Source organism: Cetorhinus maximus, chromosome 11 (genome assembly GCF_964194155.1).
Source record: "Cetorhinus maximus chromosome 11, sCetMax3.hap1.1, whole genome shotgun sequence".
In the NCBI taxonomy this organism is placed as follows: Eukaryota; Metazoa; Chordata; class Chondrichthyes; order Lamniformes; family Cetorhinidae; genus Cetorhinus; species Cetorhinus maximus.
This window is the reverse complement of record NC_135889.1, coordinates 49,097,377-49,124,423: the sequence shown is the minus strand read 5'-3', so window position 1 is coordinate 49,124,423 and position 27,047 is coordinate 49,097,377. Positions and strand designations below refer to the sequence as shown.

General features: G+C 40.2%; 1 protein-coding gene across 1 annotated transcript in view; it reads left to right on the top strand.

The window, feature by feature from the left end:
* itgav (integrin, alpha V) overlaps nt 1-27,047 on the top strand; it is a 140,435-nt gene that overhangs the window by 2,294 nt on the left and 111,094 nt on the right. The window lies entirely within an intron of this gene.

Here is a 27,047-nt window from a genome sequence, read left to right as displayed (position 1 = left end):
ATTTTACATTCGGAATTGTTTCTTGAATTATTAGTCAGTTGTTTGATTGACATTTGTGTCCATGAGACGTTTAATCAGATGATCACTTTTCAGTATCTGCTTTTGCAGTTGCTTAAATTGCCTTAGTACTTAAAGTTAAAGCCAAATTTAATTCTATACTACACCATAGTTAACGCAACCACCCTATTTTAAGAGTTCAATATAAAACAATCTGTCTAATAGGGCATGTTCTAAAATTTAGCTGCTAAAGTGCCCTAGAATATTTGAAAATGACTACATCAATAGGGGATGAGAATGCAGTCACCAGTCTGATGGGATGTTCATTACTTGAACATTCAGCCCATATGGCTCAGCATTAGCAATATTACCTCTGAATCATAAGATTGTGAGTTTGAGGTGAGGTCCAGAAACCTGAGTACATAATCCAGACTAACACTTCAGTGATGTAATGAGGGAGTGCTGCACTGTTGGAAGTGCCATCTTCCAGGTGAGATATTAAACCGAGATAAAAGCAAAAACAGGCCACAAGCATTACCCAGACCTCCCTGTCACTTGCCATTTCAACACTCCACCCTGCTCTCAGGCCCATATGTCCGTCCTTGGCTTGCTGCATTGTTCCAGTGAAGCTCAACGCAAACTGGAGGAACAGCACCTCATCTTCCGACTAGGCACTTCCGGACTGAATATTGAGTTCAACAATTTTAGATCATGAACTCTCTCCTCCATCCCCACCCCCTTTCTGATTCCCCCCCCCCCCTTTTTTTTTCCCAATAATTTATATAGATTTTTCTTTTCCCAACCTACTTCCATTATTTTTAAATGTATTTCCATCCATTGTTTTATCTCTACCTTTTAGCCTTTTTTGATTCCTTCACCCCACCCCACCCCCACTAGGGCTATCTGTACCTTGCCCATCCTGCTTTCTACCCTTAATTAGCACATTCCTTAGATAATATCACCACCTTCAACACCTCTTTGTCCTTTTGTCTGTGACATCTTTTGGTTATCTCCACCTATCACTGGCCCTCTATCCAGCTCTACTTGTCCCACTCCCCCTTAAACCAGTTTATATTTCACCTCTCTTCTATTTTTACTTAGTTCTGTTGAAGGGTCATTCGGACTCGAAACGTTAACTGTGCTCCTCTCCGCAGATGCTGCCGGATCTGCTGAATTTTTCCAGGTATTTTTGTTTTTGTATTAAACCGAGACTCTGTCTGCCCTCTCAGGTAGATGTATATGATTCCATGACGCTATTGAAGAAGAGCAGGGAGTTCTACTGATGTCCTGGCAAATATTTATCTCTTAACCAACATCACTAAAACAACTTGGTCATTTATTTCATTGCTGTTTGTGGGACTTTGTTGTGTACAAATTGGCTGCTACATTTCCAACATTACAACAGTGACAACTTTCCAATAAAAAAATTAATTGGTAGCGAGGTCTTTGGGATGTACGCAGTATAAATGCAAGTTTTATTTTATTTTTGAACAGTTAAAGTTTTTTGTGCACTGAGTACTTTCCCCTCCCCCTTCCTCCCCCCCACCCACCTCCACCCAAGCTCAACATTAGTTAGTTTCAACCACACTTTTTTCTAGCTGAGAGGTTAGATGGGAGATTGAAAATCAAAACTGCATATCATCAGGGTTGTCCTCATGCATCTCTTAACATTTAGATCAAGAGAGGTACAAGATATGGTCACTTGCACACTTCTAAACCAGGCAGTAGTATATAGCATAATGAGATTTAATTGAAAAAAGGTGGCTGGAGGAATAAAAAGAATAATAAATATTGTTTTAATTATTAATACTCTTTGTAGTTTATCTTTAACTTGAAGCACAATCCTGATTTTTTTTTCCAATTGCAACACCAATTGGGCTGGGACTCCCAACATCAGGGTCTTCTAGGGGTCCCAACCCCACAATGTGTGGGGAAACAATTACTTGACAGTGACTTTTTCTGAACTGTTCAATTAATGGCTAGAGGGTGGACACCCCATCCAATTAAGGATGGTGAGTGAGCTCTTGAAGCTAGACTGCCAATAAGAGGCCCCTGTGGACCTCCAACTTGGAAGGAGCAACAACCTACTGTTTCAATTGAGAGAGGTGGGGCGCCTGGCAACTCTGAACTTTAAAACCTTTAAACTTAAAAAAAAATGGCCACTGCTGCCAGGCCACCATTGTCGACTGGGAAATGGCCCAGGGGTGGGACGCTGCCGGCAAACCAACACGCTGGCTGGTAGCACAAATTTTCACGCCTGCCCACCTCTGTTCTCACCGCCATATGGGGTTGAATTTTTGCCCTAAATCTCAAAGACTAGAACTGCTCTTTTTTATCATTGTGGCTTTAAAGTAATCCTGAGCTTGGGTTCTGTGTGACAGGGTAATTTTAGTTTCGACCAGTTGGTTGACTATAATAGTACTGGGAGAAGAATGGTTATGGAAATTTGGAGATGTGCAGTTACTCTCCTGCACACTTGCATATTTTGTTATTTTATGGTGTTATTGGGATTTTAATAACAGGAATTATTTTTGGGAACAGATGTTTTTACTAATTCAGATGAGCAATTGCACTTCAAACAGCATAATTTAAAACTCCTGTGAAACCACTTTATTAATGTGGTCTCTTATGTCAGTCCTTTAAAGTCAGGAGGGGCCCAAGGAATCTATGCTGACTGAACTTTTGACACATTTCTGAGAACTCAACATGTAACTCCTTTCAATGGAAGGCTTCTCAGTCTGGAAATTAGCCATGTGACTCAGTGGGACCTCCATATTCTGTAATGGACCATCGTACTTGGCAAAATGAAGTAGCAAATGCTCAAAGTTTGACTTCAGGGAGCTCTGATTATGTGATGACTACAGACATTTTGGAATCTGAGTGCAAATGTCTTTAATGGTGGTGCTTCTTATTTTGCATTGAATATTTAACAATGTTCAGCTCTTCAGCAACAAAGATGTCAGCTTGGCTCAGTTTGTGGCATTCTTGCCTTTTGCTTAAGAAGCTGTAGATTTGAATCTTGTGGCAGGGTATTTAACTTATTACCTAAACTGCTATTGCAGAACAACACCAAAAGTGGGTTTTGTCTTTTTAGAGTAAACGTTAATTTAAGGTTCCATCTATTAAGTCAGGTGGACATGAAAGGCCTCTCGGCACATTTTGAAGCAGAGCCTTGAGTTCTCCTGGTGAACATTCTGTCCTCAATTAATATCACAAAAAAGAAACAGATTAATCTTGCTGCTTATTAGAACATGCTGTATGCAATTGCTGCTATGTTTACCTTTTATAATTCTGCATTACACAAAAATACAACTGTATGTAAAATGTTTTGGGACATAAGGTCCTATATAAATGCAGGACTCTCTGGTTTTCAGCAGTTTGGGGAAAAACAATAGCAAATAATATTAAATATATTTTGTACTTTGCAAGTTACATTAATATTTGCAAATTAAATGTAACTCGCTGGTATTTAACATTTTAGAATTAATCCATTGTCAATCTATAAAGACCATATGCTAAGTACAAGAGATAGTAAATCTCTTCCTTCCCTCCCAGCTGTGCTGTATCCTAAAAAAGGTATTTGATTTTGTAAATGAACTAGGCTCATGTTTGAGTGCTACATGATAAATAAGGAAAAAGTGTTTCCAGTGGCAGAAGGGTAAGTTAACCAGAGGATAAAGATTTAAAGTGATGGCCAAAGAACCAGAGGCAGCATAAAGATTTTTTTTATTTACACATTAGAATGCTTGGATCATGAATTTCAAAAGCAAATTGGATAAATACTTGAAGTGGGAATACTTATAGGGCTATGGGAAAGAGCAGGGTAAGAGGACTAATTGAAATGCTCATTCAAAGAGCTGGTACAGGCACAATAGACTGGATGGCCTTTTTCTATGCTGTATCATTCAATGATTATATCGATAAATGAAATGTGAAATCCCTATATGAATCAGGCACTCCCTGGTGTTTAGCAAGGTCAGACTTCAGCCAAGGAAACTATATGAATCCAAGAAGAAATGTCATCTTCGGATCAACATTTCCATACCACTGACTTGGAAAGGACTCAGGCGTTCCTCAACGTCCTCGATCACTCTTTCGGACAACAACACCCAAGGCCAGGTGTCAAAGTGGGATCCTCTGCACAAGACCATCTATTACTCTGTGCACTCTGCGTATGGGAAAAAAGAGATCAGAGGGATGCTGACTGGTTTGAGTCTTACTCGACTGAAATGGAGCCAGTTACTGCAACCAAGATGAAAGCCTTCATGAACTACAAACAAGATCCCAGCAAACAAAATCTAAATGCTCTGAGCTGCCAGAATCAAGTCCAGCAGACTCCATGGCACTGCACCAATCAATGATGGGTCCAATCAACCCATACAATCTGCTGCTGAACCTGGGGATTCTAGAGGGATGTATGAAGGAATCGAGAAAGCACTGGCCCAGCAGCAACCGAATTGGCCCCCTTGAAGTCAAAGACCGCGATGATCACTGAAATGAGCAAGCAGATGGAAAGGTGAGTGGAGCATTGTCTTGGACTCTATGTAATGGAGAATGTTGTTGCTGAAGAAGCGCTCGGTGCCATTCTGGACTTTCCTGTCACAAGGGCTGGATGGTGAGCCCACCATCATAGAGTTCTACAAGCCCATTGATGTCTTGCCATTTGTAAAGGCCCAAGAAACAATGGCATTCCACCGGAAATCATCAAAAGTGGAAAACCAGCACTGCTGCAGCATCCCCCATGAATGTTTGTCTCTACTGGAAGGAACGATTTGTGCCTCAATACATGCGTGATGTAAAAATAGTTACCTTGTACAAAAACAAAGGGGATCACAGTGACTGCAACAATTACCAAGGTATTTCCTTGTTAAATATTGTGGAGAAGGTCTTTGCTCGCGCTGTTATGACCAGATTGCAGGCCCTGGCATCACATATTTGCCCTGAGTCTCAGTAGGCTTCAGAGCTGGCAGGTCAACATTTGACATGATTTTCTTGCTTCGGTAGTTGCAGGAGAAGTACTGCGAACTGTGCAGCCCACTCTACATTACCTTCATAGACCTCAGCAAGGCCTTCAACCTTGTCAGCAAAGATGGACTCTTTAAATTGCTGCAGAAAACAGGCTGCCCACCTGGATTGCTGGGTGTCATTTCTTTTCTTTTTTCATTGAGAACCAGCACAGTTTTGTCTGTTATAATGGATCACTATTGGAGGCTTTCAAGATCAGCAGCGGGGAAAAGCAGGATTGTGTCCTGGCACCAACTTTCTTTGGCATATTTATCTCCATGCTGCTATTGTGTGTTTTTGGCAACTCAAATGAGGTTGTCTACCTGCATGTGAAGACCAAAGTGCATAATGCCCTAGTTTGAGAGTTGCTGTTTGCTGATTACGCTGTGCAGGTATCCCTTACTGAAGTTCATTTGCAACACCTTGTAGATCGGTTCTCCCAGGCCTGCAAGGAGCTTGGACAGGCGGTGAGCATCAGGAAGACCAAAGTTATGGGCCAGCATGTAGAGACTCCACTTTCCCCAACATTGACAACCTCTCTCTGGAGCGTCACATAACTTGGATCAACAATTACTAGCAACCTGTCTTTTGATACCGAAATCAGCACCAGGATTGCCAAGGCCGCAACTGAGTCAAGATTAAGTCAAGTGGGGACTAACAGTAAATTAACTGGAAACTACAAAGCTCTATGTGTACCAAGCTTGTGTTCTTAACACCCTGCTTTGCAGCAGTGAGGCATGGACAACTTATACAAGCCAAGAAAAGTGGCTGAACAGCTTCCACTCCACTGCCTCCGATGGATATTGGGTATGTCCTGGCAAGACAGCGTGCCTAATATGGAAATACACCAGTATGCAGGGATCCCCAGCATGTTTCCCCTTTTGAGTCCATGGTGTCTCCATTGGCCGAGTCATATGAATTGAATGGATGTTGGCTGCATACCCAAAGACCTGCTCTCCGGCGAGCTTGCTATTGACACAAGACCAACAGTTTTCCCACATCTGCGATGCAAGGACATCTGTTAGTGAGACTTCCAAGTTGACTGGAATCAGAGTCAATGCATGGAAAGTCCTTGCCGCTGACTAGTGTACCTAGAATGAAACAGTCAGGAAGAGTGGAAAAAGCAGAAGACAAAAGAAAATGACCGGATGGTGGAAAAGAGAGTGCCTGCTGGAAGGAAAAACATCAGTCAACATCAAGCGGATGCTATTTGCCTGTTGTGACTGTAGAGCTAGTACAGATAATGTTCAATACAGAAGTGACACACACCCTGGGCATAGTCCGTTATCTCCCAAGTTGAACAAATGCCAATTAAATCAATCCTGATACAAATTGGGCACATTTATATAATGAAGTACTGCAAGAAATTGTCAAAAACATTTTGATATTGCCGCAAAGAGAGATATGTTGCCGAAGCTTTTTGTCTTGCATTCATCAGGACAAATGCAAGAATGCCAAATTTCAAATCATCACCACAATTTATACTACAGGAGAATAGGGAGAATTGGTTGGCAAGTTGGCTCTGCTTGAGGCATTGCCATGGAGAAAGCGACGGGGAACTATAGGTTCCCCAGGCTCTCGGGTAATTCAAAAAAGGCACAAGGCTTGAACGTAGTTTGCAGAGAATGGAACCCGGCCTGTGAATGTCTCTTGCTTCTAGCAAGTGTAAATGAGCCACGTTACGAGTGTGACTGATTATCTTAAATTGGTTTTAGTGAAGCTATTAGTGCACTGCTCGATTGTGGAATCACATCTAACAGTAGATATTTTGTTTTGGGTTTTGCAAGCATGGGCTGGAGGGACGGTCTATACTCTGCCTATTACAAACTACCAAAGGAACATGCTGTTTGATTTGATCAGACAATCATTGGGGCATACAGCCTGTATACCTGGCATCACACAGACACTGAAATTCATATTTGAGGTTGCTGAATTGTCCATCTTTTTGGAAGAACCTTGTTAGTGAAAAATACCATTTGTGTAGCCACTGCATGGTAGCCATGTGAAATGGCTTGCTTAACCCTTTTGTTCAATTTTTAAATTTACTTTGCCTTTTTAGGGTAATTTGAGGTAGACTGTTTTTTGGGTCTGAAAATGGTGCCCTTTGGCCCATTTGTGAATTTGTGAGTTGCACAGTGGACAATGATATGATCAGAATAACCGTTGTCCCTTAGGATAGCTTTGATGTGCTCTATTCCTGTGTCAAGCTTGCAAGGTGAGCAAATGGCTAGGGCCCTATTTATAAGATTGCTGATAAGGCCAATTTTATAGTGCACGGAGCTATATGAATCCAACATATATATTGACTGGTGAAGGTGGGCTTGCAGTGGACAGTAGTGGAAAACCCATTAGCAGATTTTTCAACTAGTATGATGAGGAAAGGGAGAGTATTAGACTGCTCCATCTCAAAAGTGAATTTGAGCAAGGGGAGATATTCTATTAGAAAGCCGCTGTTGCATAGCCTTAAAGGATACAGAGCTCTCTGCCGTCTCACCACTGGAACTGACTATATGGTAGAGATAAGTGCCACAAAAAGAGGTTATCATGGAAATCCTTGCTATAAATCAAGTGTATCGTGGCAGATTTCTTCACAAAATCAGTGTATGGTGAATGTCTAACATTTCCTTGTGATTTCAAAGCCACATAGTAAATCCTTTCATTCAATGACAGCTTTGCAACTGGATCATTGCAAGAATCAAATATTTGGAAGAATCATGAAAAAGAAATGTGAAAAATTAGAATGTTGTGCATCAATTGCCAAGTTACTGAGTGAAGTTATGCAGTAAAGTGAGCCACTGAGAAATAAGGACAGTGGAACATTGTTCATTTTAATCTAAGGTAACAAATGTTTGTGAATAAATGTCACCAGATACAGAAAACATTGTAAAATGAACAGGAAAATCGGTCAATTCTGGAAATCTGAATTAAAAACAGAATACACTTAGTATATGCCAAGTCAATCAACATCTGTAAAGAGGAAAGGCAGGCTATGGAGGTACGCACCTGAAACATCATAACCTATCTTTCCTCTTACGGATGTTGATTGATCTTCTGTGGGTTTTTGTTTTGTTAATTGCAAAGAGTATTGTTTCTATTTGATCTGTGGATCATTTAAGAATGTCATGGATCCTTAGAAAGTGATGTTTATGTAAATTTGAGGAACAAGCTCGAATCACTGCAGAAAATAAACTAGTGTCATAGTAAATGAGAAATTACAAATAGCAGAATGACTGACTGTGATTACACCCATGGGAAAATTTGACGAGTAAATAAGAAAGCTGACAAGATCTGGTGCTCCTATGAAGTAATCAAGTCTCTACATATGAAAGTATGCTACCAAATCACCATTAGAAGTGAGTGTGTGTCGTTGGGAGGGGGAGGAAAATCCTTTCCTGCAATTGGAAGTCTCAAAAACATGGAAAAATGTTTAATTTTTTAACCCCACTTGTCATAATAAATGTTCTCCTTAAGCTATAGTGGATATAATATAACAAGTTGTGTAACTGAAACTATTTATCTGTAGGAAAGACCTACTTTTAGTGTATCAATGTTGCACTTCAAAAAAAAGTTATTTCCTGACGCTGTTTTTAACTTTGGAAATCTGACTTTGCCTAAAACAAAGTAGGAAAGAATAAGCAGTCACAATTTCCCCTTCAGTTGACCCCACAAGAGACCCATTTAGACTATTTTCCCAAATGTAACTCATCATCAAAGGTACAAGTGAAGTTAATCTCAACTGTTTCAGCAGCTAAGCATCACAAATGCATGTCTTCCCTGCAAGACTCCAAACATTGGTTAGTTTTATGAATGCAAATTAGTTTAAAACAAACAAGGAAAAGGAAGGCAGTCATTAAATGCAGCATTTTTTAAACTAGTCACTAACCAAAGATTTATTTGAAGCAATGTTTGTTTATTTTACAATAAACTAATATCATCTTGAGTGGATATAGTTTCATCTTAATCAGCAAATAACACATTGTGTTACGACTTATGTCTTTATAAAATAATGCGTTGTCCTGTAAGTTACAAGAAACTTCTTGAGAAATTTATGTATTTTTGTTTACACACAGACTTATGAATTTGTACCACAAGAGTTAACCAAGACAACTGTATATGAATAAAAATAGATTGCGTGCAAAATCTCTAAAGCATTTTTTCCCCCAGTGATTCCTTAGATATGGCGGGAGTGATTAGAGTGAGATCCTATCAGCTGTTGTATTTGTGCATTGAACTAAATCCTCGAAGTGAAACTTATGCAGCAACATAGGATAGCTTTAAGAAAATTGGTATTCATTCTAAAATGAAGACATAGATAACAAAGTCCAGAACCATAACTTGTCGAGCAGCAACTTCTCCCAACAAATACTGTTTGGAGCTAGTTTCAAAATTGTTGGAACCATTCTGTATCATATATCAATGTGATACTGAGAATTAAGGAGTCAACATCAGCAATTGGCATTTTAGATATTGTGATGTCCATATGGTGTCAGATTTCAAATTTGCATTCTTCATCTATTAATGTGAAAAATCTTTAGGAAGTGAATCTTTTCTGTTGAATTTATGTTGGGAAATTTATATGTATAAACAAGACCCTAAGGAATTTTCAAATACAAGGTTGTATGTAGTGTATTTGGGCTGGTACCTTGAATGGAGTGACCATTTCTGAAACGACCCAGTTATGAATCTAGCCTTGGGCCCTATCATCCCTTGTTGCATACCAGAATAATGTAGAGTGCCTCAGCAGCTTTTTGTGGATACTTGTATAAAGAATGCATTGTAATGTGCTAGCCAGCTTTTCAGCATTATTAATGGCTCTAGAGAGAAACTTCATTTTTAAAGCAGCAGAGAATTAGATTTCAATTAATTAACTAATTAAGCCAACCTTAAGGTTGGCAGGCAGGCGAAGAGCCCAGGTGGCCTTCACATTTTTCATGAAACCTTATGCACAGGTGGGATGAGGTTTCATGAAGAATTTATTAATGAAATAAATATTTTTATCAAAATTCATAAACATGTCCCAGCTCATGTGACACTATCACATGAGAGGACATGTCTGAATATTTTTTTTTCTTTCTTTTCAATGTTTCATAATGAAATTAATCTCCCTGAGGCAGCTCCATGCCTCAGGGAGGTTTCTATGCTCTTTTGCGCGCATGCTGAGTGCTTCCGGGTGCATGTCACGCTGGGTGGCCCTTAATTGGCCCGTCCATGTAAAATGGCGGAGCGCAGCCAATTGTGGGCGTCGATCGGCTCCATGCCTGCTTCCGACCGGCCCGCCCAATGGGGAGAAAATTCTCCCCGATAGTTTGTTTTAACATATGCAACACTGTGGCAGCATAGAAGTGTTTAGGAGCTGCGCTTTCATGATCTGTCATGGCTTCTCAAGATCTTTCTTAGTAGTGAGTATACTGGGATCACTTCTTATAGATGAGCTGATATTTAAAAACCTAATGCAGTAGGTCTTTACACGCAGCAATGCAGTGTTCCAATAGAAGTAAGGGTTAATTACTTATTGGAAAGAGAACATTGGAATTGGGAGAAGAATCAGACCGTACAACAGCAATTTCAGATGTGGTGTTAAGTCAATGAAACCTGCCTTGAAAATGTTCAATCTGTAACATTGCAATTTTCCAAAGCTACTTTACCCTTTCATTAAAATATACTTTGCAATTAAATAATTGTGCAATGTAAGAGCTAATGGCAGCTCCTCAACCTTCTGCAGTTTCTGGACTCCTTCCTTGTTGAACAAAGGAAGGAATGGAATGGCAGAAAGCATATAAAGAAGGCTATTCTGAGCAACACATAACCAAGTTCTGGTAAACATTGAATCATTACAACTGCCTTTCTCCTCTCTCCTGCTACATTACACTTCTTGCATTGTTCTTTTTTGCACTGTTTCAAGATGGTCCCTTTTACAGAAGCTTTAAATAGTTCTGAACAAGCCACTGCTGCTTGTTGGTCAACAATCGTATCTTTAAGTTGTTGAATTTTCTTCTCCTTTGCTTCTATTTCTAACTGATTCAACTTATTTTCTTTATACCTTAACTATGAAATATTTAATTCTGTGGAACAGAACTTCGGTCAAAGCAAACATTTCAGTTCCCTGTACTACAATGGTCTCAGCCCTGTCTTTTTGGAATACATCTTTCAATTGCTTACATTAATTCATGACATTTTTTATTTGTTGCTGACAAGGTTCTGACTACATGTCTTATAGTAGACAACCTCTATATTTTTGATCCATCTGGAAAAGTGGAGTTGAGCAAATAGCATTCTTTTCAAACCTTAGAGAATGAGGCTGGGGAAATAATAATGGGGAACCAGGAAATGACAGAGGAGTTGAATAAATGCTTTGCATCAGTCTTCACGGTAGTAGACACTAATAGCATAACAAAAATACTAAATAATCATGGGACAAAAGTGGGGGAGGAAATAAATACAATAACTATCACTAGAGAAAAAGTACTAGGGAAACTAATGGGGCTAAAGGCCGATAAGTCCCCTGGACCTGATAGATTGCATCCTAGGATATTAAAGGAAATAGCTGCAGAGGTAGTGGATGCACTAGTAGTAATCTTCCAAGAATCCTTAGATTCTGGAAAAGTCCCAGAGGATTGGGAAACTGCCAATTTAACACCCTTATTCAAAAAGTGGGGGAGAAAACAAACAGATAACTTTAGGCCAGTTAGCATAACATCTGTCATTGGGAAAATGTTAGAGTCTATTATAAAGAATGTAATAACAGAGCATTTAGAATTACATAATCTAATCAAGCAGAGTCGGCATGGCTTCATGAACGGGAAATCATATCTGACAAAATTTACTAGAATTCTTTGAGGAGGTAACAAGCAGGATAGATAAAGGGGAACCAGTAAGTGTAATATATTTGGATTTCCAAAAGGCGTTCGATAAGGTACCACACAAGGCTATTTAATAAGAGATCATGATGTTGGGGGTAGCATATTAGCATGGATAGAGGACTGGCTAATTAATAGAATAAAGAGAGTTGGGATATGGAGGAGGGGGGTGGGGGGTGCCTTTTCAGGATGGCAACCTGTAACTAGTGGAGTGCCACAGGGATCAGTGCTGGGGCCACAATTATTTACAATATATATTAGTGACTTGGATGAGGGAAATTAATGTACTATTAGCAAGTTTGCAGATGACACAAGAATAGATGGGAAGGCAAGAGGTGAGGATGACACAAAGAGCCTACAGAGGGATATAAACAGGTTAATATAGACACGTTAAGTGTGTGGGCTAAACGTGGCAGATGGAATATAATGTGGAGAAAATGTGAGGTTATGCACTTTGGCAAGAAGAATAAAGGAACTGAATATCACTTAAATGGAGAAAGACTGAAGAAAGCTCCAGCACAGAGGGATTTGGGGGTCTTTGTGCATGAATCCCAAAAAGCTAGCATACAAGTTCAGCAGGTAATAGGGAAGACAAATGGAATGTTGGCCTTTATTTTGAAGGGAATGGAGTACAAAAATAGGGAAGTCTTGCTAAAACTATACAAGGCACTAGTTAGACCATACCTAGAATACCGTGAATAGTTTTAGTCCCCTTATCTAAAGAAAGATATACTGGCATTGGAGGCAGTCCAGAGAAGGTTCACTGGGTTGATCCCGGGTATGGAAGGACTTTCTTATGAGAGGTTGAGTAGATTGGGCCTGTATTCATTGGAGTTTAGAAGAATGAGAGGCGATCTTATTGAAACACACATTCTTAGGAGGCTTGACAGGGTAGATGCTGAGAGGTTGTTTCCCCTTCTGGGTAAGTCTAGGACCAGAGGGCATAATCTGAGTAAGGGGTTGCCCACTTAAAACAGAGATGAGGAGGAATTTCTTCTCTGAGGGTTGTTAATCTGTGGAATTCTTTACCGCAGAGGGCTGTAGAGGCTGGTTCATTAAGTATATTTAAGGCTGAGATAGACAGATTTTTAATCAGTAAGGGAATCAAGGGTTATGGGGAAAAGGCAGGAAAGTGGGATTGAAGATTATCAGAGCAGCCATGATCTCATTGAATGGCAGAGCAGACTCGATGGTCCGAATGGACTACTTCTACTCCTATGTCTTTATGGTCTTATAAACCTACTGTATTTATGATTTTGCATTCAAAGCCAGTCTTTATGGTGCTTATATTGGGTTGCATTTCAAAAGGTTATCTGTAAAATATTGCCAGTGGCTCATTGGAGTGGTGGGCCGTAAGCCTGAACCCATGGTATCCTACATGATGAATTTTCAATTTCCTTATGCTATTGGTAAAGGTTTAGAATGGAAGATTATGATTTGAACTGCACCACCCCCACTAAATGGCACTGTTCAAGGCCTCTGAGCAAACTGCCTGCTTGATTTGCAATATATATTAGCTCTAGAAAGCATGGAACGTAACACGTGCTGCCATGTCTGTTACTAAAAGGACCATAAATCAATTTTTCATTAGGCTGCGCAAAACTTTAAAAATGAAAGTTTGGAAAAGAAATGCTGTATTACCTTTGCAACAGGGGCCCATCTAATGAGTGTAGAGGGCAGGGCAGTCCCTAATTCTAAACTACTACCTATACACCATCCTTGCATGAACTCATCCAAACCTATGCTATTGAGAATGCTCCCTTTAGATGCTGACAGTATTAGTGTGGTGAAGAGCAATGTTATCTGCAAGACTTTTTTTCTACGGGGAGAAAAGAATGAAGATATATCAGGAGCTGCTACTCATTGTTTTGTATCTACCAGGCAGCCAGAAATGTGACATTAATACTCAGTGTTCAAATTGGCTTATTTAGTTTTGCCCTATTTATACTATACTGACTGCTTATCTTGTGTTAAGTTCCATGGGGTCATGTTGGCCCGGATTTTGTAATTGTTGAGCGATGTGCGGCCTCCTGAAGTTACTGTCAGTTGCAGAGGAGTAATGGAGGTGCATGTTGACAAGTTAGCCATCATTGCTACTGCAAAATCCAGGCTGTTGTGTTTACTCAATCTGGATCCAGATTGTCAGAGACAGGTAAAGTGAAATTACAAGGTAGATGTGACAAAACAAATTCTTGCTGTTGATGGATCTTTAATTACTAGTCTTATTGCAAGAAACATTACTCATGGAGGTAATTGTGGTTTTCTGTAAACTAGATTCTGCATTCCATTTAAAATGCACATTACATTATGGCAGGTGATGGTCACTTAATAAGCATTAAGGCAATGGTCCCTGAAGCAAAGGTGTTTTCAGATGTAGACAGCTTTGCTTTTATCTTAGTGTTTTCAGATGTAATGTGGGCTGGATGTGCAACATTCAAATTCAGTGATCAGATGGGATGATAGACCCTGCCATTGCTGAAACTTGTTCACATTGTTCTTAAGCACTTGAGATACCTTGCTGCATGAAGTTTCATTTTGTTCAATTCACCCTGCACCTGCATATTTTAAGCAACTGAAGGAATTTAGACATGTGTTTTTGTGTCAGTACACTTCTAAGGAGGATAGTATTTTGTGTTAGTGTAGTTTACCTGAGGATTGGTTTGCAATCAATTTCATTCTTGCTACCAGCACTGTTTTTAAGGTCAATGCTATATTAGGCAGCAAGTTAAGACTAGATTCAGTTTACAGTAAGTATATTTCTGTATAAAGTCTGTGCTTTGAGCTAAAGCAAATGACATCTTATATATATCAAGGGAGATAGAGACTTCACAGTATTTATCCTATTTTACTGTTCATTTATCTATCTTGTGTAAGTAAACCTACTTGTTGCCCCCAAAGTCTCTAGCTTCATTTGGTGATAAGCAGTCCACCTCTCGAGCAAAGGCGACATGGCAATGGATGCTATTTTCCAGAAATTAGTGTACTGAGTAAGGATTTTCACTATTGTTTGCTTCAATATTAGGCAGCAGGTAATCCACACTTAATATTGTAGGGAATGTGAGGTCTGTTTACGGACATCAATAATTGTACTACCAATGGTTTGTGGCTGGCGTTGCTTGTCCAATCTCTGCAATCTTCCATTTCTGGCCTCACTTCACAGCCCTGATTTTTAAAAAAAATCCTCCACCACTACTCACTACGTCTTTAGCTTCACAGGCCCTTAGCTCTTGAACTCTTTCTTGACCTCTCACTCCTTTTTAAGGCACTCCTTGAAACCAATCTCTTTGATCCAGCTTTTGCTCATGTTTCCTGATATTTCCTTAGGTGGCTAGTTGTCATATTTTGTTTGATATTGTTGCTGTGATGTTTTTGTGTATTAAAATGCAGTATAAATGCAAGTCGCTGAAATATCTAGCGTAGAAACCCAAAAATACGGCCACAGATTATGGCAGGCAGCTAACAGACAGCTAGTACAAAAATGTGTTGTGTTTATATTGGTGTTTAGTACAGGTAGTTAAACCTGCCACCCCACACACCATCCCCATTCTGCCCCCTCCTCGCCCCCCCCCAAGCGCCGCTTTGCTGTTGATCTTAATGCTATTTGGGTAACTTCATAATAAGGATTCATATTTGTCAGCTTGAGTATAATAATGATGTATAAGCAGCTGAAAAATATTTTCTGATAAGTTCATAGGAATCACCTTATTTATGTTTGTGACATGATAATTGAGAGAGTATTTTTCCATCAAAGTTGTTGCTTGGTACGAGTGAGCCAGCTGGAGCCTTTGAGTCCTGTTACATTTTTGTGTCCAAAGGATTTTAAATATCCAAACATGCCAACCTCTGACACGCCATGGTGGGGCCTGAAAATGCAGCGAGCCATTCAAATGTCCGTTTACTTTGGCGGGACTGGAAGATCCCATCCGTGGCAGGGACCAGAAAATTCCAGCCTAAAGTTTCAGTGCAGTTCTCCCATATAGCCATAACCTTAAATAAAACTAACCAACCTAACTTGTATAGATAACTGCCAGATTGGCTCACTTTCCTATTATGGATTCTTTCAGACTTGCACAGAATATTTTGTTATAGCTGAATTGATGCTGAAGACAGCGCCATTATATTTCTACCACTGAATACAAGTAATTCATGGACAACATTTCAAGTTTTTCCACAGCAGGAACTGAAACTTCCTTACTTATAACCAAATGATCTCTTTTTGCATTGATGCTGAAAGTTCTTTGTCTCCTCTTGGTTATTCAAATCTCTTTTCCAGCCTTGCTCCTTTTTTGCCTTGTGAGCTTTGAAGTGATGCCCAAGGGCTACAATTTCAATCTCTAATATTAGTTGCTATTTTGTTCCTGTAAAAATTGCTTCAATGATGTGACAGTTGCAGATTGATACAATTCTTCTTCGGTTACATTAAGGGGAAGAGAGTAGAACTTTTTACCAAGAATGAACCTTTTCATTGCCCACCCTTGAATGACCTGCCCTACTTTGTGAAGACATCGGGTATGAAATTGGTCTTGGGTGGTACCACAAAATGGGCCAAAGCAAATCGGCATTTTACTCCCACCCAATTTTCTTTTCCATTGACTTCAATATAAAATGGATTGCGAATTTGCTGTTGCCCATCTTGTAATGCTGCCCAACACTAATATCACCCCCAGTATTTTCTTGGATTCAGCTCCAGCTTCCTACCCTAGTCATTAGAATTGTCACTGAACACCTTTAATGTCACAGGTGCAATGCATATCTCAGGAAAAGTGTTCATATCTCAAATGCCTTTATTGGTTTTACATTTCTGAATGCAGCTAGTCTCTGATTTTGCTTAATTTTATGCCAATCCATGAATTTTATTAAAAATGTCACTCATTGATCAGTTATTAATGTTGTGCATGCAGGGCAGCTGGTTGAGGAAAAGAAAATGCTTGTGCAGTTGAGAGCTCTTTTCTGAGTATGAAGCTGAGGGACACTTGAGTAGGTGGACTTTTACTCTGTATTGGAGTGTAATATATTTGACCAGGCAATTTTTAATGTTGGGCCCCAATTCTCCTCCATTAACCTGACTGAATTGTGAAGGATCACTATGGATAATGAAGGAAAATGGAGGCAGTTGGGCTTACCACCACCTCAACACCTAACCTATAATAACTCTTTCCTGTCTTGACTGCCACTAATTTTTCTTTCCCTGCCCATTCTGTGAGTTAACCAAGGAAAGGGAGATGCTCAGTTCCTGAAGGATTTTCCTCATGTTTGTATATTGAGGAAAGGCAGCCTTTGGTACCCTTGTGGAGGAAGAGAATCTGGTAGCAGTGTCTTTTCCTTCAGTCAAGCTCCCAGTGCCACCTTTTGAAAACCTCGCGAGGCCTTGTGTGTTTCTGGCCCTTTTCCTTGTTGGCTCTTCTGGTAATGCAGCATCACTCCTGCAGGGCAGTTGATACTATGCTCTGTGCACTGGCAGGTTCCCTCTTGGTAGCAGAAAATCCCATTGTGCATTTCTGATGAGCTTTAACCTCTGAAAATAGGTCAGGGTGGAAATGCTTAATTATCTACACAGTTGGGAATTTGCCACGGTGTAACAAAATACACAGCACTACACTCACCATCCTGCTGTTTTAGCCAATTTTTAAAATCAGTTTGGCATTGTCCTCTTTTCTGAACTCTTTCCCCCACCCATTTTACACTTTACAACTTAAAGTCTGAATCATGCCCTAGCTAACACACAGCCTGTAATGAAGCTTATTGGTTGGGGCAAGGTTTCTCTGATAAAGGTAATCTGAAACTCTGAGAAAGCCATTGGACCAGTGCTGGAAACTTCCGTCAAATCTGCTGCCAGTTAGAAACAAAGTTTCATGATAAGGTGTCAACAAATAATGTAACTGCAGGCTTATTTTCCAGAAAGTCTGGACAGTTACAATTTAAAACAGAAACGTTAGAAAGTTTATATTAGTATTTTTTGAATTACTGCCAACCAATATTAACAAAGGAAGTACTGTTTCTGTAAACATTTTTCTGGCAGCCATAGACTAAATATGTAAGTTACTGCTTGTTATTTTTACTAAGAAAATTACAGTTTAGTAAAACTAATACATTGAAATTACAGTCTGACAAGGATTTACTCTACTGTAAAAGGCTACAGTTCCAATACCATAAGTCAGCTGCCATGATTTAAAAAAAATATTGTTTTGTGTTATTTTCTTCCTGGCCTTTCATACAACGTTCTTGCCCCAATTTGCCATTATCTTGCACTGTAAATAGCTTCCCAGGAAAGAGAGCAGGCAGACTTCTGCCAATGTCACTATCTAAGATGCACAAGAGGGGTCCATGCTGCTTGTTTTGCTCCAGTTTCATTTATTTTTTATTAAACTACTACTATTCATTGCTTTTCCTCAAGTGACCTGAGACTGGGAGCTTGGAACAATATGTCTGGGAACATGTCGGGGCTAACACATTCTACCACTTCAATGACCTGTGTCTTGATGCACCACACTGCCTGTACTGCATTTATTTAGTTAGACAGCCGCTTTATGTAATGCACCAAGGCTGCAAGTGACACATACTTTTACAGAAAAGAAAAATGCTTAATCAAGTTGAACTTTGTTTAAGGATATACATGTATTCCAGTTAAATTGTGGAACCAATCTGTAGAATTGTGGATAGCCTTGTGACTTAACTACTGAAAGATTTTCTTTATAGCGAACACTTCCTCTGAATGATGCATGTGTTTCACTGGCAAACTTGGACTATAATTGAGACTGTCCAGTATAGTAATAATTGTTAGTGCAGCAATTACTGTCATTAGTTGCAGAAAATAGCCCTGGGCTATTTGATGATAATTATTTTGTCCAGAAACTATATTTTCAGGCGTGCAGTTCTATTTTTAATCTTTCCTTCCCTCCAGTAAACATACACAAAGCTTTCTAAACAATTATTTGTCACTTCAATAGTTTAAAATAAAATTCGGCATATTCTCTCAGTTTTAAAAGAATTTCCTACCAGCTGCTCCCTCTTTACTGGTTAAGAAGGTGTCACTGTTTCAGGCTTGTATTTTAGGGGGGTGGCGGGGGGGGGAGTGGTTTCTAAGAGATACACAAGTGACTTGAATTGGAAGTTCATTGTGCATTGTGCTGAACCTGTGGTTCAATGCCACTTTTTAAACAGATTTCATCAGTGCTCCTCCCTTTTCCTGTTTCTTCCTTATTTACTTACTTAGTTTTAAATAAGAGAATTTGGAACAGTCAGCATAACCTGTTCAAATGCCTGTAAAATGTCTTCTATCTGAAATATTCTTCTCCAGATTTTAAATATGTCTGACCAGAAATCTAGGGTTGCTGCCAAGCTTGCAATGTAATTGCTGAGCAGATAGTACCAGCCATAAAGCTCTGTGTCTTCAGCAACACTCTGGAAATTTAACTCTTGGAGAACTGAGTCAAACTGGCAAGCAGAAGGCTACAATTATTTACTTCATGCAAAATGCATTGTGAATTATCCAGTGTCCAAAGATGAGTATTTATTAAAGGGAGTTTGTAAATCGTAATGCTGTGTTTGTTTGAATAATCTTGAATTATTCAATCTTTAGACTTCTACAGTCTTATCTCATGCTTGTGGCCAATTTTATAAAAATCAGCTAAAGTTCACACCATTGAAAGAAATGGCACAAAATAATAGGGGAAGATTGGCTTTCCTTGAACTCTCTAACTTCAGGATAGTGCAGCGAAAGCAAAAACTCTTGGGAGTTTTGGCACTGATTGTAGCTATTTCTAGATGGATGGGCCACTTGGCTTCATTACCCATACCAACAGCACTTGAATTGATGTACTTTATGATTACTTTGTTTGAAGAGCTGGCTTGGAGTAGGTTTTGAAAGCAGCCATGTGAAACAACTAAATTAACAACAGCAGAGGAAAGGTCATTAACTCAATGCTTTATGGTTAACTGTCTGTATTCACCTTGTGCACACTTTGGGGTTAGCATCTTGTTAAATCCTTCTCTTGATGATGATGATGTTAACATTTTCTGCTTTTAAAAACAATCCCATTACAATAAATAAAAAAAGAACTGATTTTTAAATAAAATAATACATCCAGAGCACTGTAATTTAAACCGTTATGGTACAATTAGGAGTAACAATTCAAATGACCAAAAGACACATTTGGGACTCATGAAGAGATATTCCCCAGAGTGGTCAGTTATGGAATAGATCTCTAGCTAGGGTTTTGGAGAAAAAAATCACTGGAATCATTTAAGAAACAAATGGATATGGTGTTAGGATTTTGGCTTGATCTGGATGGAGAATTAGGATGGTTTGAATGGTTTTATTTATTCCTGGAGCCTGCTGCGCTTTGCCAAGTTTTCATGTACCCCTGTCCAATGTACCCCTGTCCAACATAACTGACTTGCTTTAACTTTTCTCACATTCTCTGGGTCTCATATGTGTCTTTTGTTTCTCTCATGATTTCTTTCATCTTGCAGTATTATCCCCTCTCTCATCCCTTATCTGCTGTCCTCCACCTAATCACTACAGTTCATTCTTTCTCTTTTCTTGCACATGTATTTTCCCCTCCCAGCCTTTCCATAGATTTGTTCCTCACACTGTCCATCTGTAATATCTCCTGATGAAATTCTATACCTAAAATGTTCACATTTCCCTTTCTTTACAGAGGCTGCCTCAGTTGGTGAATGTTCCCAGCATTTTTCAATACATCAGGTTTTCAGTATCTGTCATATTTTCTGTATTCTGGTAATTTTGTCCCTCTGGTTAGCCATGATTAACAGTGATATTTATCGGATCTTGGTTAAGAATGTTATATTGCAATGCAATATTTATCTTCGCCTTGGTATGCAAAATATAGATAATTGTTTCACTCTGAACTGCTTTGTTGAGCCAGTTAGAGCTTCTCTTCCAAATTCACTAAGGACTACAGTATAAAGGGAATTAAAAACAGAAAATGCTAGAAAAACTCAGCAGGTCTGGCAGCATCTGTGGAGAGAGAAACAATTAATGTTTTGAGTCCGTGTGACTCTGTTTCTCTCTCCACAGATGCTGCCAGACCTGCTGAGTTTTTCTAGCATTTTCTGTTTTCATTTCAGATTTCCAGCATCCGCAGCATTTTGCTTTTATCCTATTGTATAAAGGGAATTGGTCTGTGGGGGGTGAACACTGACATTTCAAAGTTGTCAGAAAAATTTAAAGCTGAAGTAAATTGCCAATCATTTTTTTCACAACAAATTTAAACCCATCTTTTTCCCCAATCTGCACATCCAGAATTTTGGAACCGACCGAGTTCAATACAGTGATGGGTGATGCAGTGCGCTTTGGTGAAACTGTAGGTCTAAAGTTAATAATTTTCAAATGAGCACCAATTGCACTGTGGCACAATATTAACACACAATAGAAGACGCTTCATGTTTTCTACCAACTGCAAATGTAAAACTTGCATTTAGGGTTGAATTTTTGTCTGGGCACTGGAAAACCTAACCTGCGCACTTTCGCAGTTCTCAAAAAGCACACCCAGCCCATGTGTGACTTTGTGAGGGCTTTTCATCATCATTTCACATGGGTCAGGTTCACGTTGGATTTTGCGATGAAGTGCGAGAGTAGTGTGGAGAAGGGCTGGTTAGAAGGCCTGTATCAGTTCTCCAACACGGCAGCATAGAGAAAACGTTTTGAGTCTGTATGACTCTTCTTTGGATCTGTTTAAATGCAAGTTGTTTTTCATTGTTCTGTTTTATTTTACTTAAAATAAAACTTAATAACTTGCATTTTGTCAGCCTGAACTCTATGACCTGTCTTCAATGTTTTCTGCCAATGTGGAGAGATCTGGAGATTATGATCAGTAGGCTGTACTGTTCCCATTGCATATGCCAAGGGTGGAAGGGTTCAGTGAACAGCTTGCAGCCTGCCTTTTCAGATATTTTGCATACATGTCATTATTTAAAATTCATTCATGGGATGTGGGTGTCACTGGCTAGGCCAGCATTTATTGCCCATCCCTAGTTGCCCTTGAGAAGGTGGTGGTGAGCTGCCTTCTTGAACCACTGCAGTCCATGTGGTGTGGGTACACCCACAGTGCTGTTAGGGAGGGAGTTCCAGGATTTTGACCCAGCGACAGTGAAGGAATGGCGATATATTTCCAAGTCAGAATGATGAGTGGTGTGGAGGGGAACTTCCATGTGGCGGTGTTCCCATGTGTCTGCTGCCCTTGTCCTTCTTGATGGTGGCGGTCATGAGCTTGGAAGGTGCTTTCTAAGCAGTAAGTTGCTGCAGTGCATCTTGTAGATGGTCCACTGTGCATCGGGTCTAGAGGGAGTGAATGTTTGTGAACAGTGTTGTTCCATTATAATCAACCCCATCTGAAGCCCGCATTGCTTTGTGGAAAGACCGGCCCGCCAGTCTCGAACAACCCCCAGCAATGGAAATTCTACCGAATGAAAGCCTTCCCCCAGGAGCTAATTGCAACTGGGCAACCTGGAAGTGCCTTAACAGACAGGACTGGTGTAGGTCGTTCAAAGGTGTCACTAAGCAAATGGGGATATACAACCAGCCCGATAACTTGTGAATGTGGAACTAAGCCGCAGACTATGCAACATCTCCTGCAATGCCTATCGCTAGAGGAACCCTGCACTGTTGCAGATCTTGCCGAATTCAACAGTAAGGAGCAAAAATGTGTCCAGTTCTGGCTGGGCCATGTATAGACTGTCCGTGGATACGATAAGAAGAAGAACGTGGTGCCAATCAAGCAGGCTGCTTTGTCCTGGATGATGTCAAGCTTCTTGAGTATTGTTGGAGCTGCACTCATCCAGGCAAGTGGAGTGTATTCCATCACACTCCTGACTTGTGTCTTGCAGATTGTGGACAGGCTTTGGGGAGTTAGGAGGTGAGTTACTTGCCGCAGGATTCTTAGCCTCTGACCTGCTCTTGTAGCCATAGTATTTATATGGCTAGTCCAGTTCAGTTTCTGGTTAATGGTAACTCCCAGGATGTTTATAGTGGGGTATTCAGTGATGGTAATGCCATTGAATGTCACAGGGTGATGGTTAGATTCTCCCCTTGTTGGAGATGGTCATTGCCTGGCACTTGTGTGGCACAAATTTTACTTGCTACTTGTCAGCCCATGCCTGGATATTGTCCAGGTCATGCTGCATTTGGATATGGACTACTTCAGTATCTGAGGAGTTGCGAATGGTGCTGAACATTGTGCAATCATCAGCAAACATCCCCACTTCTGACCTTATGATTGAAGGAAGGTCATTGATGAAGTAGCTGAAGATGGTTGGGCCTAGGACACTACCCTGAGGAACTCCTGCAGTGATATCCTGGAACTGATGTGATTGACCTCTAATAACCACAACTGTCTTTGTGCTAGATAAGACTCCAACCAGTGGAGAGTTTTCCCCCTGATTCCCATTGACTCCAATCTTGCTAGGGTTCCTTGATGCTGCACTCGGTCAAATTATGCCTTGATGTCAAGGGCATTCACTCTCACCTCATCTCCGGAGTTCAGTTCCTTTGTCCATGTTTGAACCAAGGCTGTAATGAGGTCAGGAGCTGAGTGGCCCTGGCAGAACCCAAATTGAGTGTTAGTGAGCAGGTTAGTCATTAGCAAGTGCCACTTGATAGCACTGTTGATGACTTTCCATGACTTTATTGATGATAGAGAGTAGATTAATGGGGCGGTAATTGCCCTGGTTGGATTTGTCCTGCTTTTTGTGTGCAGGACAAAAAAAAACTAAAAACACATTGCTGGGTAGATACCAGTGAGTCATAGGAAGTGCAGGCTCACGGGAAAATGACTTCTGTGCTCAGCATTCATATTGAATATTGGAAAGTTGCTCAATTACCACCATCTTGTCCTAGGAAATAGTTTAAGTAAGTTATATTGGTATTTGTAGGTGTTAGGAATGAGTTTTAGCTTTAAAGTTTAAGTTTGATTTGTATTTCTGTATCTGTGTGTTAAGAAATGTCAAATTGAGTTGTAGTATCACTTTAAAAAGGTACCTGCATTTCTAATGAGTTTTTTTACAACTGTTGCAGCCAGGTTAAAAAAAAAAAGAGTAGAAGAATTGGGCTGTTGCCTAGCAACAGATGTCCAGAGAGGCAGGTCCCTTCCACAGACACACATACAAAAACTAAAGAAACAGCGGTTTTAAGTTCAGTTTGAAATCAAGAATCTAGAGAGACTGCACACTGGGAGAGGGAGCTGCAGATTTCCCAAAAGAACCAAAAGGTCCGAAGGCCAAAGGACTGAGACAGAAACGGGGGAAAAGTCCCAAGCAGGCCGCCTTCTAGTCAAAGGAAGGACAGGAATCTGGAAAACGTCCTGTTAAATGAAGTCAGGAATGAGGGGGAGAGAGGCACCAAGCTTCAGATTTAAAGAGACAAAAGCTGCAGAAAGATTTAAAGCGAGAACAGTTTGCAAGATGCAAGAAGGTCCAAAGAGATGGCTGAAGGTCTATAACTCTTTGCTATGGGCATGTGAAGCATTGGTGTATTGTTACCGCTGAGTCGGAGAGAGAGAATGCATGGAAGACAGCTTGAACGCGTGTGGTGACCCAGGAACACATCGGAAAGAGAGTTCAAAACCCTGGAGATGAATCCTTGTGGAAGGTGTCTGAGAGAAAGTGTCAGCTTGGGAGAAGATTCCAAGGTGAAGTCTTGGAGAGTGGAGATTGGAAAACCTCGTGTGAAAGATGGAGTGCAGTGAGACTGGTTGGCTCATGGTGTGACAAGCATCTGGGAGAGTTGAGGAGAGATCCATAGCATTTGGTTGAGGTGGCATCTGTCGCTTGGTTTCAGAATACGGTTTACCTGGCCACAGGTCGCCATAGGTTTACATAGACTTTGTACTTACTGTGAACACTAGACTATGAGATAGCTTTTGTAACTTGTGTTATTCTTACAGATCTGTATATATCTGTAAAGGTATAGTTGTGGGTGAAGGCGTATTGTAATATAGTTAATCTTTTCTTGTTTGATAAATGTTTTATTCTTTTGTTAAAAGTTCATTAGCTGACTCCTGTAACTGTTCAGTAGCCACTCTCCACGTATCTAAAAAAAAAAATCAAAAGTTAGTATCTACCAAGCTGGGTTCCATTCTGGGATCAGGCTTGTCCAGGGGTAATCTCAGCTGGGATTGTAACACTTGCCAAGTTCCTGATATCATCAGTGCTGCGGTGGATCAGAGCTCTGTGGCAACAAGTTTTAGCCTTGGGACAGAGGGAAATTGAAAGGCCAGTTATCTAGATCAAAGTTGTGTACCTAGGTAAAATGCCTGAAGTATGAGAGCAGATTTTCAGACCATATTATCAGTTGTGGAAACTGTACAGGTCAAGGAGACTTTGGAAAAGGGAAGGAACAAAAATTATTACAAGACATTTACGACTGTATGACTGAGCTGATGGGGCCTCTCCATTGTGTCATAGCTTAGCAGCTTGATCTTGGACATCTGTTCTCTATCTAGTATTGGATCCAAATTGTGCCTAAATATGGTGTCTCTTCCACTTCCCCACCCCCCCTCCTCCTGCCTTCCCCCAACCCCATCCTCGACTGCCAACCCCTGTTATGTTGTAGAAAACATCTGTGAAATTTGAACACTCCAATAACTGCATAGTATGTAGTTTACTTGAAGGCAACTTAAAAATAAATTCAGTGCATTAACTTTCAATAAACCTGGCACAAAACACAATGATCTGTTTAGCAAACATTACAATTACATTTTGCTGGCTTTCTGTTTTAATACTGGACTGATTTTGTGTATGTGGGCATGGTTAACTAAAATGAAATAGTAGGAGCAGTGTAACGGATCAAAACATTTTGTTTTCTCAAAGTGAGTTATTTTTACCGTCTTTGTAAAGCTCATTATCAGTAAAATTATTTCAACCTCAGTTGTGGATATATTTTAAGTAAATATAGGAACAGGAGTTGGCCATTCAGCCCCTCGAGCTTGTTCAGTCATCAGTTAGATGATGAATAAACTGCACCTCAACTTCATTTACTTCATTTGTCTGTCTTTTCTTTTGATACTTTTTACCCAATAAAAATCTTAACATTCTGAGCCCTGAAAATTGTAGTTGACCCAGCATGTACAATCTTTTGGGGGAAGAGGGCTCCAGATTTCCATTACGCTTCATGAGACCAAATGCTTCCTTGTTTCACTGCTAAATGACCTAGCTCTAATTTTAAGATTATGTCCTTTTGTTCTGGATTCTCCTATCGGAGGAATTTGTTTCTCTATGAAGGGAATACAACCAAAGTTTATGCAACCTGTCCTCTTAATTAAGTCCTCATACCATTCTGGTGAATCTGTGCTATAGGACTTCCAAAGTCAATACATGTTTCCTGATGTTTGATGGCCAGAACTGAATGCAGAGCTAGATTCTGTGCAACTGAAGCATAGCTTCCTCCCCTTTGTATTCCAGCTCCCTTAAGATACAGACCAACGTTCCATTAGTATTTTTGATTTGCTTTTATACTTGTGCACTAGCTTTTACTGATTTGTATGCATGAACACCTACATCCCTTTGATCCTCCACAGTTTCTAGTTTCTTACTAATAAGAAAATATTCTATTTTAATTCTCACCTAGACTCCGAATGTTAAAAAAAATGTTTTGCCTTTTCCACGTCAATAGATCTATTGTTAAACTAACAACTTCAATTATAGCCTATTTATTTTCCCCATCTTGAGCCCCTTTTCCACTGTTATCTTTTGCTGGTGAAGGCCATCCTTCATTTGAACAATTATATGCTCTGGACTCTGGACTGCGGGATGCTTTTTGCTGCTCCACGTTAGTGAAAGTAAGCAAGATCCAACAGGTTTCCTTTAGTTCAAGTAATCCCTTTGGCCAGATAAACAGGGCATTCTGGTTCTATCCAGGCAGCTCACCTGTTCATGCTCCACACAGAAGCAATTTTGCATATTTCTAGCCTCCATCCATCACAGGTAGCATGCTTTGGAAGCTGGTGTCTGCAGAGACCTTCCAGGGGTCGTTGAGGCTGGCTACCTGGGTGGGGAGCATAGGTGGCCCCTATTCTGTAATTGATGAATGAGTCATGGCTAGGTTGGTGCTCTACTCCTACTTTCCCCCTGCTCCTCTAGCACTCCCTCCAGGCTCCTCTCTTTCCATGCTCTGCTTCCCAAGCCGTGTTCTGCTCCTACTCTCCTGCTGCTTCCCAAGTGCTGTCTTCAGGT